The sequence below is a fragment of the Balaenoptera physalus genome, assembly GCF_965194825.1.
Source record: "Balaenoptera physalus genome assembly, chromosome: 9".
Classification (NCBI taxonomy): Eukaryota; Metazoa; Chordata; class Mammalia; order Artiodactyla; family Balaenopteridae; genus Balaenoptera; species Balaenoptera physalus.
Window position 1 is genome coordinate 32,508,234 of NC_138888.1, and position 13,114 is coordinate 32,521,347.

A 13,114-nucleotide genomic window follows, 5' to 3' on the forward strand; every position below is an offset into this window, starting at 1 on the left:
TAGCTTTATTGTGACAAAGCGGGCCCATGTAATGAGCCCACAGAAGTCTGAACATATGTCCTTTACTTAGCACAACTAACCTGGAAATTTTACTGAGAAAGTTTGAAATTTCTGAGAAAATCTGAAATTCAGTGAATCATCAGAATCTATTGATGGTGTTAAAATCTGGCTGTGATCTCCTATATCTAAAAGTAATGGTTTCTCAAAATTCTGGAGTTGTATCACTGCTTTCCTTCTATCATATTCAAAAATTTTTGGTGGAGGGCCCCGGGATCCACATTAACCTCATATATTACTCTCAAGTATATAACATTTACTTTCAATTTTTTATAAGATGATGATACAGTTGTGGGTTGAGGGAGGCAACATAATGTCAAAGGAGCAAGAGCTCCAGAGACAGACCCCTTACTCGATGAGCAACCAAGGACAAGTTCCTTCACTTTTCTAGAATATTCTTAGATGCACAATTGTTACCTCACATGGTGCAGTGAGAATCAAGTGAGAAGGTATGGACAAAGTACCTAGCAAGGTACACAGAGTACATACTAACAAATGTGAGGCATTTTCCTTCACAGAAAGATGAAGTTCAAGTTCTAAGGTAATATTTACCTTTCTATTTGGAAAGGCCACCTTTCACAGGGGTCATGTACAGTGGAGCTGGCTTGGTGAATCAAAGTTCCTGCTCCTAGCTTTCCTTAATCCTTTTCTGCAGGCTCACACCTCCCTCTTTCCCTAATGGTACAAGCACTGATATATCTACTCTGCTCATCATTATTCCCAGCATGTGCCTTCACTGCCCTTTTCAAAATCTACACCTGGCATTCTGGACAGTGCACTACAGTAGAACATGCCCTGGGCTGAGAATCAGGAGACCCCTCAGGCCCCTCCCAATCTGCTTCCTGCTTCCACTAATATTCCACTAATATCTTGCAGTATGACTGGATCCCAATTCTAAATCTTTGTTCTCTCATATGTAAAATCAGAGGACTATATTAGAAGGTCTTCTATAGTCTACCCAAATCCAACAATCTATAGTTATAACCTAAAATTATATCCTAAGGTTCTAATTTGTTGAGAGGCCATGAAAATATCATTGGCTTATCTAATTATCTAAACATAATGAAGCTAGAATATAGTAGTATTTTCATATTATGTTTATTTTATACTAATATTCAGTTTACCTTTATTAGATTAATGATGAGCAGTTGCTTTTTAAATAAGTTTTCTTGTCTTCTCCTTAAACGTAATGATCAGTGTTAAAATTACCACCATTCAGTGAGTGCCATGAGTTATATGATTTTGTAAGCACACATACCTGCAGAAGTTGATGTAATTCACATAAACTGCAATAAATATGCTTTCTGTAAGGATACTGAAATGCTTCTTTTTTTCAGTCTTAGTGATTTTAGTGTTTATATAACTGATTGATGCACATATTTTTTAAGTACTGGAATTATTATAAAAAATCAAATATGTACTTACATACATAAAAATTAATAGTCGTTTTTCTAGTGACCAGATTGAGAAAGCATGGTTATCTAATTATGCCACTCACTAAATCAATCACCTTATCAGAAGTAGAAAAAATAGGGCCATATGAGTTTAGATTAGGGAGTGAAAACACACATAATCAAGAATGCACATGTAACATCAACAGACACTGAACTTATCTAAGCAATGAATTGTCATACTTTGAAAATAGGTCCCATTTTCCCTAAGGACAGGTATAATACCTCTCTTGATCATTCATTCTGCAGGTTATCAACTTAGGAAGTGTCTATATAGCTAATTTCCTAATGTTGTAATTTAAGCACATTTCCTTTCGAATTGTTTTTTCCCTAAAGAGGGAGGTATCTGATTCTTACATTTGAAAGCTATTAATATAAACTTTCTCTTTTCCAGAATAATCCTAGTTCCTTTCACATTTTGCAACATCTTAATCAGGCCTTATTGCTCACCTAAACGTCAACTCCCTCACAGCCTCTTCATTTGGAGATTACTGAAGTGGACATGATGATCTCCACTAGTGTACAGTATAAGGATGTTACTAACATTTAAAATTTCACTCTCCTCTTTCCTGGGTGGAACTTGCCTTTCTCCCTTCCACTCCCATATACTCATTATGAAAATGTCCACCTGTGAAAGGAAAATTATCCTGAGAAGTGGAAACTAACTGTAAACTTTCAGTTCTCTGTGACACTGGAATACCTACCCTTCACATCTTTGCATTCTTTCTTACTTTCACAAAGGCAAACAGAATTTTTGAAACTTCCAAAGAGAGAACAATTGGACAGGACTCTGAGTCACTCTAGTCAGAAAATTTAAACCTAATAAATATACAAAACAATGAATATATCAGAAAATCTCTAAAATAAAAAAGTTTAAACCTAAATATTCCCAAATACAGTAGCCAAAGAGCCTCACCTATAACTGTTCCAGGGAAACACAGTTAAGGGTATGGAAACTGTACCATGATTTTGGTCTAGAGTTCCCTCTACAGATTTGAGTCTCCTTGGCTCAACCATTTGTAAACAAACTTGAAAAGTCATGTGGTTGAGTCCACATGACCACACTCATAAGACCACACCCAATGACCTATTCTTTTAAAACCCTACCCAAACAAAACAGCCTTTCTGCTACAAAGGAATTATGGGAATTTTCCCAAAGGCCTTTAATGTTGTTATGTGACTGATATTTTTATGATAAACACAATAGGGCTGGGGGACAGTTACAGACAGGTAACCCCTCCTTTCTTTTCGTGCATTTCAGAGTCTTGCACCACCAACTTCACATAAGGAAGACATACTATCACAAGATGATAGAGCTAGAATGGATCATAAAGGTCACATCCTCTTAGAATTGACAATTAAAGGGCCTTCTCCTACCCACTCACTTTAATAGCATCAAAGGATTATTGATGAATGAGCCATGATGTGAGACTGCCTTCAACACAGTTGAAAGGTTTCCGATTTAGAAATAGGTTCTCAGTGAGGGAGTGCCTGGGAGTCCTGCAGGGAAATCTATAAAAGGATCTGGCTTTCAACTGCCGCTGTGGAAGAAAAAGGAATACTGACTTTTGAGCACAAGTTTTAAAATAACAAAGCAAAATTTGCAAAGCAAATTTACTATAAAATGTTCCAAGGTCATACCTGCTGAGATTACATTTTTACTAGTTTCTTTTTTCTTTCTTTCTTCTTCTTCTTTTTGGGTTTGTTTTCTTTTTTTTTTTTTTTGGCTGTGGGGAGGTGGGAGAAAAAGTGTTTCAATGCCAATGACCTAGAGTAGCTTTTAAAGACCTATGGTTTCTTTTCTGCCCTAAAAGGGTGAGATACTTTTCCGTACTTTATATTTTCCCCAACGACTATACAGTTGCTGTATAAACCCAGATACATACACATGAGTGAAATAAAGAATACAGGAAAATTCTAGATAATGTAAATGTAAGAGCCCTTTGCTCGCAAATATATTAACAATTTTCCTTAGAATATCAATATGATTTCAGAAAAACAGGAGTTTCTTTCTCAACTGAAGGATAATATTCTCAACTGTTCATTTTGCATTTCAAAGCATGACCAAAGGGCAAAACGTCACCCCGAAAAACTCAGCTGAAAATTCTTCTTATGGTTTATTTATAATAATGTGAGATTACATAGCGTTATGAGTTAGTTGAGGCTCAGACTCTTAGAAAAGGTTTTCAAAAAGGAAAATGACAGGCAAGATCAGTGGTTGCAAGGTTACAGACCTCTTTTCATTCCAAGCAGAACATAATGTAGTTTTAAAATTACAGAAGTGCAGAGAGATTAATTTTTCTTTTCGACAATGAGCTTCTAATTAAGGGCATTTTCTTTTGGGGATTTGGGTGGAGAGCAAAGACCTGGAGGAATGAGGCGCAATCCTGCTAAAGAGCCTCCTCAACAAAATGGTCTGCAAACTTTTTTACAGTGAGTGTTTCACCAGAGTAGCGGCCTATCTTTATTGTGCATTAAAAGTATTTACTGGAGAAGCTCTGATTTGGCAACATAAGACAACTGCTTTATATAATCAGCTTAACAAAAGAAATGGCCTGCCAAATCCCTGACAATAAACTGTTAGGAATTTAAAGGAACTCTGTTAGATCCCTGAAAGAATAAACAGATAATAAAAATAATCGTAAAAAGCCACCTTCTAGGCGACAACGTCCTCCAGGGCCCTGATGTCATCCCACACTGTCGCTCACTCACCTCCAGGCACAGAGTCCCAGTAAGGAGCCCTGGTCCCCATCAGACCTTGCAGTAGCTTCAGGCTATAAGAAATTAAAAGTTTTATCATGTGGTCTTCATAACTGTTAATTCCCCCAAAATGCATGCATGGAGCAAAATGTTAACAAAGAAAATCCCCTTTCTAGATAAAGACTTTTTTCTGACTACTTTCTTCCATATTTATATCCAAAAGATTGTATTAAACCTGACAATCTTGCTGTGTTTCTCTCTACCACTGGATGAGATGCTAATAAAGATAAATCCTTTTACGAAAAGATAATAAATGTACTCCAAATGTTAACTGTTGTAATATTAGAAGAAAAGCAAAAATAATCCCAAAGTGTCTGACACCGTGAAGCTTCTAAGAGAAAAAAATTCCTTCAGAAAACTTTCAGGGATCGTTATCTGCCCCTTGACAAGTTAACAAGTATGAATGATCTGATCTTCACTTTAAATGTTAAGCTTCATTAAAAAAATTCCAAAATATCCAATGATACATCTGAAAAACATGCTTTTCTTTCCCAAGATTGCAAAGAAATTGCAAAGGAAAGTTTTAAATATCACAAGAATCAATATTTCCTTTTTAACTAATTAAAAACTATAATTTAAAAACGTTGGTAGCAGACCACATTGCAGCCTTTAGAAAGGTATGTTTATCAAAACTTCAGTACCATGACAAATGTTTATAATAAACTAAAATAAATTCATAAAGAATAAATTTACTTTTTATAAAGTAACTATAAAAACAACTTACAATGTTGAGAAAGTACTTAAGAAATGATTTCTTCTTTTTTCATATCATTTGAATATATTATTCCTGTAAAATTCTTTGGGTTCACTGGCCCTCAAAGTTTTAATATTTGTCGGAATTATTCAGAAAATTTTTAAAAGAGAATGATAATCCTCTGTACTCATAATGAAGACAGTATTCACCACTTTCTGATATTCATTTTTATCTCTATGCCAACCAAATGTGATTTACTAAAACATTAAAAATGGAAACTGAAGACACTTATTGGGTTTTGAGCCTGACAGCTCATACTTTATTGATCAGTATTTTCAGAGAGACCGGAAAGTAGTATCTAGATACACAGCTGAGTTATGAACTATGTTTGGGAAGCTGATTATTTGTCACCGTCAGGCATTCAAGTGTTCAACTTTCAGTTTTATTAAGATACCTTCATGGATGTTTCAAAACATCAAAATGAAAAAGGCCAAGAAAAGGACTGGATTTTCTGTTGTCATTTAACACTCCCCATCTGGCTATGTTTTGGAATGCCAGGACGCCCAGACTTGCTGTCTTATACCGTTTCCACTTCGTGCCTCACACTGTGCCAGACCCTTTACTTACATGACCTTTTATAACCCGACCATGCTTCCAAGGAAGTCATGCTGTCCCACGCTAGGGAGAGTGAACTAAGGCTCAGAGCGGTTAAGTAACCTGACCAAGATCACACAGCTTTTAGGGTGTAAAGCTCGAATTCTCCAGTGATTTTCAAATTATCTCTGGCAATGGGACTCTTTTTTTCAAAAAAGAGAGGAAAGCTACTAAGTCTAGGGCAGCTCTTCCTCTGAACTAGTTAATACCTTTGGCTTGATAAGACCTGCCCATCAACCAAGGTGACACTATCCCACCTGATGCTACTACAGGGGTTCATAAACCCCTCAGAGCTGCTGTTTTAATTCAACTGAATTTGACAATTCAGAAATTAGAGAGGAGTCTTAAACTTAATAGAACACCACAACTGGCCATAAGGAGCTCACACCATTCATCAGGTAAGAGGGTTTACTTCCGGTATGGAGTCCCTAGGGGGCCAGAGCAGGTGTCTAGAGGAGCCTGGTCACAGAAGAAACTTAATAGCAGGAACTTAGCAGACTTAGGAGCAGAAACTTGGCTGCTTGATGCATCTACCTTGCCCCTGCCCCAAGAAGACAGAGAAAGAACCTTTCTGGGGGTGGGGAGGAGGTACTTCTTTTGTTTTTTTATTGAAGTATAGCTGATTTACAATATTATATTAGTTTCAAAATTAGTTTCATTACAAGATAATGGCTATAACTCCCAGTGCTATACAGTATATCCTGGTTGCTTATCTATGTTACGCATAGCAGTTAGTTTGTATCTCTTCATCCCATACCCCTACTGCTCGTGGGGCTGCTGCCTTTCTTGAGACCCCTGTCCACTGGTCTCCAAAAAGCTGAAGTGGTTCTATTTTTTGGTAACATTCCTGGTGGTACCACCACCAATGGAAAAAAATAATTCCCCTTCCACTCTCCATTCAATTCTTTTTGTTGTCCTGAAGGAGGCATTAGGTCCACTTTTACTACTTATACACTTCAGTCTAGAACAGAGACAGAAGGTAGAGAAGTCACTCTTTGTGGATCAGGCTTAACTGCTGGCATGAGCAAAGCATCTCAGAGGTGCAGGAAAGTGCAACCAACTCTCCCAGGAGAAAGGATTTCATCTTAGGTAACAGGCAGAGATAACAGTTTTATCCCACAGACTGTGTGCGCAAAACAAAGGCATGGTGGTGGGAGCCAGTGGAGAAAAAGGCCAAGAAAAGGACTAGATTATCTACTGTCATTGAACACTCCTCCTCTGGCTATGTTCTGGAATGACAGGACGCCCAGACTTGCTGCCTCATACTGTTTCCACTTCGTGCCTCACGCTGTGCCAGACCCTTTACTTACATGACCTTTTATAACCCAACCATGCTTCCAAGGAAGTCATGCTGTCCCACGCTAGGGAGAGTGAACTAAGGCTCAGAGAGGTTAAGTAACTTGACCAAGATCACATAGCTTTTAGGGTGTAAAGCTCAAATTCTCCAGTGATTTTCAAATTATCCCTGGCAATGGGACTCTTTTTTTTCCAAACAAAATCTCACTTAAATCATAAATAGCCCAGATAATCAAAAGTTGACTCTATATTTAAAAAGTATCTTTGAAGGGGAGCCACTTCAGCTAGACAGCGAGGTGATAGGGATTCTGGAATGAATGGAAGAGAAAATGCAGGTAAGAGATGGGATCCCACTCAGAGATGGTCCAGCAGGTCCAGGAACCAGCCTTTCAAAAGTTAACCTTTAATTAGCAATTCCTCAAATCTCATCGGCTAAACTATAGAGCTAAAGGATAAGACCCATATAAACCTTTCTGGTGCCTACACTTAAATTTTAAAATGGCACTCTGCCTCTTTCCACAAACTGCTTTTTATATGTGCGCCTCGACAGAAAAAAAAAAAAAAGGCTTTCTCCCACTCTGCAGGAATAATATCATGCTATAACGTGTGTCTGACATAGCACAAGGCAGCTTAGGGAACGTCACTCAATGTACTGCAGTTGTACAGAAAGATGGCTGACATTCTAAAAGAACTGCACTTGCAGAGAAGTTACTGGAGTCCCCAGCACAGTAATCCAGAGCTGACAGCTATTTCTCATTCATCTTCTGCACCAGACATAGTTATCCACAGGGAAGTCAACTTCCGTGACTAGTTATAAAAAGTCCTCTCTGAACCGGAAAACGGCCCCACTTCTCTCCTCAAAGGTTATCTTCAGAAATGGTTCACACAGAGGCACACATTTGGAAAAAGAAAAATTGTTTTTTGGTTGGGAGCAAACAAGAAGACAGATCATCAAATATAGCCAGCAGTATCTGGCACTACTTCTTAGGACACATCGCTGTGAAAGTCTTATGTAACTGATGGACACTTATGCCAGTGGATAAAACTTATGGATAAAACCAGTGGTAAGCTCACCTTCTAAGCATTCAAATAACGAAAGAAAGGTGCCAAAGGAGGTCTGGAGGATTCTCATTGACACAGGGGACCCTGGGCAGCAAGGTGCAAACTCCCAAAGGACTCAAAGTCCAGGAGAGTTTTTTTATTATATACTTGTCAATCATAACTTAAGAAAGTACTATGGACATAATAGCACTATTAAGTGCTTTGATAACTTCATACTATAAATAAGGTTATTCCTGAATCTTAAATAATCTTTTAATATGAAGAAAAATATTAAAAAATGAAAAGACTACATTAGAAGATTAGAGAAAATGTAAATGTAGTTAATCCCCTCTAATGTGACAATGCGCACACAAGGATGATTTTTATTTTTGCACATTAGTTTCACGTACTACTGGTGACTTTCCACTGTGTCTTTTCCTGTAGGAAAACACAAGAACAAGGATGTGATGCTCCCTCAGGGTCCCCTGTCACACACAGAATGGGCTAAGCTAAGCTCCCAAGTGGGGAGGCTAAAGGCAACCTCAAATAACAGGTGTCTTTTCTCTTCAATTTTAATGAGCTAAAATGCGATTGTAATAAGAGCCAGGGTAATCCTCTGAGTCTTTTGCTAGCTATTCAAGCAACTCTCTTTTAAATTATATACTTTCCTTATAGTGTCCTGGAAGAGAAAACAGCTTTAAAATGCCTGTCACATAGATAACATATGACCTAGTAATGCTTTAAAATAAATAAGTCCTGGGGAATGTAATGTACAACATGGTGACTATAGTTAATAATACTGTATTGTATATTTGAAAGTAGCTGAGAGTAGATCTCAAAAATTCTCATCACAAGAAAAAAAATTTGTAACTATGCGTTAATTTGATGGATGTTAATTTAAGTAGACTTATTGTGGTAAGCATTTCACAATACATACATATATTAAATCATTATGTTGTATACCTGAAACTAATATATTATACATCAATTATGTCTCAATTTTTAAAAAGTATATATGGGGACCTCCCTGATAGTCCAGTAGTAAAGAATCCACCTTACAATACAGGGGATGTGGATTTGATCCCTGGTCAGGGAACTAAGATCCCACATGCTGCGGGGCAACTAAGCCCGTGTGCCACAACTACTGAGATCACGCACCTCAACTAGAGAGCCTGCTTGCTGCAAACTACAGAGCCCACGTGCTCTGGAACCCACACGCCACAACTACAAAGCCCACGCACCCTGGAGCCTACATGCCACAACCAGAGAAGAGAAAAACCGGTGCACCACAACTAGAGAGAAGCCCGCACGCCACAACTAGAGAGAAACCTGCGTGCTATGGTGAAAGATCCTACATGCCACAACGAAGTTTCCGCATGCTGCAACTAAGACCCGATGCAGCCAAAAATAAATAAAATAAATAAATAATAAATAAATCTTTTAAAAAATAAATAAAATTTAAAAAATAAATTAAAAATTAAAAAAAAAATTTAAATAAGAAGTGTATATGCAAATGCTTTAAAAAGTTCAAAGACCTACCAAATTGGAAGGCAGCAGTGGAACTGATAGTAGGAATAGATGAGTAACCAGCATGATAATGAAAATGACCTTCAGATATGCTATTCTATCATGATTTTTTTGTGAAGGTATGATTCGTGCATTTATTCTGTTCTAATTTAGCATCAACAACTATGACATGGAATTCAAAAAAAGATTTTCAGCAATTTCTAATCCCATTTCACCCAAAAGTTTATAGGTTAAACTACATCACCGTTGCACTTGTAAGTTTAATTGGAGAAAGAAATTGAACTTAAATCTTCAGAAAGGGCTCAGTAAGGAGCAGGCAAACAAAGCTTTCTTGCTAATACCACGTACTTTTCATGAATTACATCACACCGTTGGCTTTTCTCCTACCTCCAGGGTTGCTACTTCTCTGTATGTTTCTCTAACCACCCTTAAATGTGGAAATCCCCAAAGCATGCTCCTAAGTCACCTTCTTTGTTTGGTCTCTATTCTCTCCATGACTTTATTACCAACTACAAGCTAAGGACTCTCAAATTTATGTCTCCATTATAGATTTATCATCTGACCTCCACACCCATCTGTCCAAAAGCCTACTTGCCCTTTCCGCTGGGATATCTCACCTGAAACTCAAATGTAACATGTCCAAAACTGAACTCATGAACAGAACTTAGGAAAAGTCTTCCTCACCTGTATGAATACTACCACCATCCATGCTAAAATCTTGGAGGATCTTGGCCCACATTTTCCCACATGCTCTCAGTTACCAGTGTCTGCTGGTTCTGCCTTCAAAACCTGTCTTTACTCTGTCCACGTCTCTCGAACATCACTGCCACCGATCGAAGGCCCTATCTCTTCCTTTATGCATTCTTGCTTCTTCCAACTCCTTCACCAGGAAACTCCTAGAATGATACCTAAATGCAAATCAGTTCATGTCATTCCTCTTTTTTTCAAAGCCTGCTCTTTGGATCAAATATCAAACCCTTACAATCTCCCTCAGGGCACTGCATAATGGCTGGCCCAGCTTACAGCTTTTCCTTCCACCGTCTCTCCCCTGCTCACTTTGACCAATAACAGGGCTTGCTTTCTGTCCTTCAAAAACAACCCGACTCCTTCCTTCCTCAACCTCCCTGCTTGGGTTTTCCTTTCTGGCAAGCATCTTCTCCAGACAAGCTCCTCTCGTCTCTGGTCCCATCTTACATTTCTCAGGGGAGCCTTCATTGACCCTCTGACTCATGACCCTCTCTCCTAGCAACCTGTGTGTCTTTATGCCACGAATCACACTTATTTTTTTTTAATATAAATTTATTTTATTTATTTATTTATTTTTGGCTGTGTTGGGTCTTCGTTGCTGTGCGCGGGCTTTCTCTAGCTGAGGCGAGCAGGGGCTACTCTTCGTGGCAGTGTGTGGGCTTCTAATTGCAGTGGCTTCTCTTATTGTGGAGCATGGGCTCAAGGCACACAGGCTTCAGTAGTTGTGGCACGCGGGCTCAGTAGTTGTGGCTCGCGGGCTCTAGAGCACAGGCTCAGTAGTTGTGGCACACGTGCTTAGTTGCTCCGCGGCATGTGGGATCTTCCCGGACCAGGGCTTGAACCCATGTCCCCTGCATTGGCAGGCAGATTCTTAACCACTGCGCCACCAGGGAAGTCCCACACTTATTATTTATGACGTAATTTTTTGCCCCCGTTACTAGAGCATCAGCTCCATGTGCACCCTGTGAACACAGCTCGCTGCTCCCCCTGCACCACACGCAGTCAGTAAGCAGAACACAGCAGTTGCTCCATGAGCATCTCTCGACCAAATGAATGCTGATATTTAAGGAGGTCTTCTGGGCATGCGCCAAGTCATTAACCCTGACAGTCCTGGTTCTTATTAGGTAGCTAATCTCTGGCCAAATTTCACAATGTTTCTCTCCCTTAACCCACGTATGTCACCCCATTCTTCAAGAGCCAAGATCAGGAGGAGAAAGGCCTGGATTTTAATCCTGTATCTGCATCTAATACTTAGTAAGTGAACTTTAGCAAAAGCGGACTGCTTCTCCAGACTTCAGATTTCTTACTGTTGTATGAAAAAGTCTCCTCATGGCTCTCACACTCTGATCGGTGAATGCACAGTTTCCAATCCACAGCAAAATTTTGCTCACACCCAAAGTAAAACATCTCCTTTGGAATTCTCTGGGTTATTCTTGCTTCAAAGTCTTTATCAGTGTCACTTTCATTGGATCACATCACTGCTGAGAATCCTGAACTGGAGTTCAGGCCCATCAGGTAGGGCCTACAGGTGATGAGGCAGAACACCTAGGCCTCCACTCGCTGCATATTCCCTTCTGAGACTAGTTGAGGACCACGAGGACTGGGCCCAGCAAAGCCCCCACTGTAGGTTAGGATCCTGGCAGATGTCTCTTATGCTACTCAGACTAAAGTCCACAGTTCCCTCATGGCCCCAAGGCCCTCTGTAAGCCCCTGCTCTGTTTTAATCACACTGGCCTCTTTGCTATTCAAACATTCCAAGCCAACTCCCACCTCCCCTGCTGCCTCCTCCTGCCTTTGCACTTCCTGCTCTCTGCCTGGCACTCTCCTCTCCCCCAGACCTTCTAATGAGTCCTTCCCTCCCTTTCATTCAGGTCTCTGCTCAAACATCAGACCTGATCACAGGGCCTTTCCGTGACTAGGCCACACTACCCCTGTCCCAGTGCTCTCCGTCCCTGAGCTGTGCTTCATTCTTCATATTACTTGTCACAAGAAAGTATACATGTATTGTCTGTCTCCTGAGGAACTTCATTTTGTTTCCTGTTATATATCCAGTGCCTAAATTAGTAGGTACTCAGAAAATATTTATTGAATGAGTGAATGAATAAAGCAATGAATAAGTGATGCTCTATTAGCAACCGAGAAGACAGCAGATCTAAAGCTGCAGGAGTATGTGACGGTCTGGAGGAGTGGTGCCCATGAGGACGTGGAGGGGGAGCTTAGGTCCCTAGACCCCAAGGCTGGTGAGCCAAGGGGGCAGGGTTCATGGGGTTGTGTGTTGGGGGAGGCAGGGGGATGTTGCCAGTCCCTGGGTCTCCTGCCAAATGAACACTGAGTCAATGGCAGCTGGGGAACCCCCAAGGTCATATCAGTAGACATGAGAATCGGGACGCAGGTGGCCTTGTTACCGAAAGATGGATGGCACGTGCTGCCTTTTTTATCTTTGTCTTCTTTTTGTAATCTGTCTTTTAAAAAAAAAAAAACCTAACCAAATTCCACATTGAAGGCTTCTGTGAAATAATGCACAGTTTCACTCACTACCATCTCCTTTCCCCAAGCTTAGACTCAGGGAGACCCAAAGATCATCTTTCAAAACTCTCACCCTTGCTCCAAGTATGTACCAGATTGCTCTCTGCACTGTGAGTTCCTCGCGAGAAGCCTGTTAACTTCCAGAACTGACCACAGTGGATGGCACTTGGCCCACTCTCCATAAATGTCTGATGACTCAATAAGTATATTTTGAACTCGGTCTCCCGGAAAACAATGAGCTTAACAAGCATCACTAATTATATGCTATTATCATCTATGTTCCACTACACCGGTGTTGGCAGAAGAGTTCTGAATAGAGGTTGATTCAACGATTGGGAGACTCATAAAATAAATAAGGAAT

General features: G+C 39.8%; 1 protein-coding gene across 7 annotated transcripts in view; it reads right to left on the minus strand.

Annotated features, from left to right (window-relative positions):
• The window catches only part of TMEM200A (transmembrane protein 200A), an 81,396-nt gene that overhangs the window by 46,639 nt on the left and 21,643 nt on the right, over nucleotides 1–13,114 (minus strand). The window contains exons 1-2 of one of the 7 annotated variants that reach the window (XM_082474782.1): nucleotides 3,150–4,199; nucleotides 2,894–3,049 (exon numbers count right to left, since the gene is read on the minus strand). The exons of 2 other annotated variants lie outside the window; for them this stretch is intronic. The gene's annotated coding sequence lies outside the window, so the exon portion shown is untranslated. Of the gene's footprint in view, nucleotides 1–2,893; nucleotides 4,200–4,220; nucleotides 4,283–10,164; nucleotides 10,785–13,114 lie in introns of those variants that run through there. 4 more of the 7 variants (XM_082474778.1, XM_082474780.1, XM_082474779.1 and 1 more) reach the window with 4 other exon arrangements.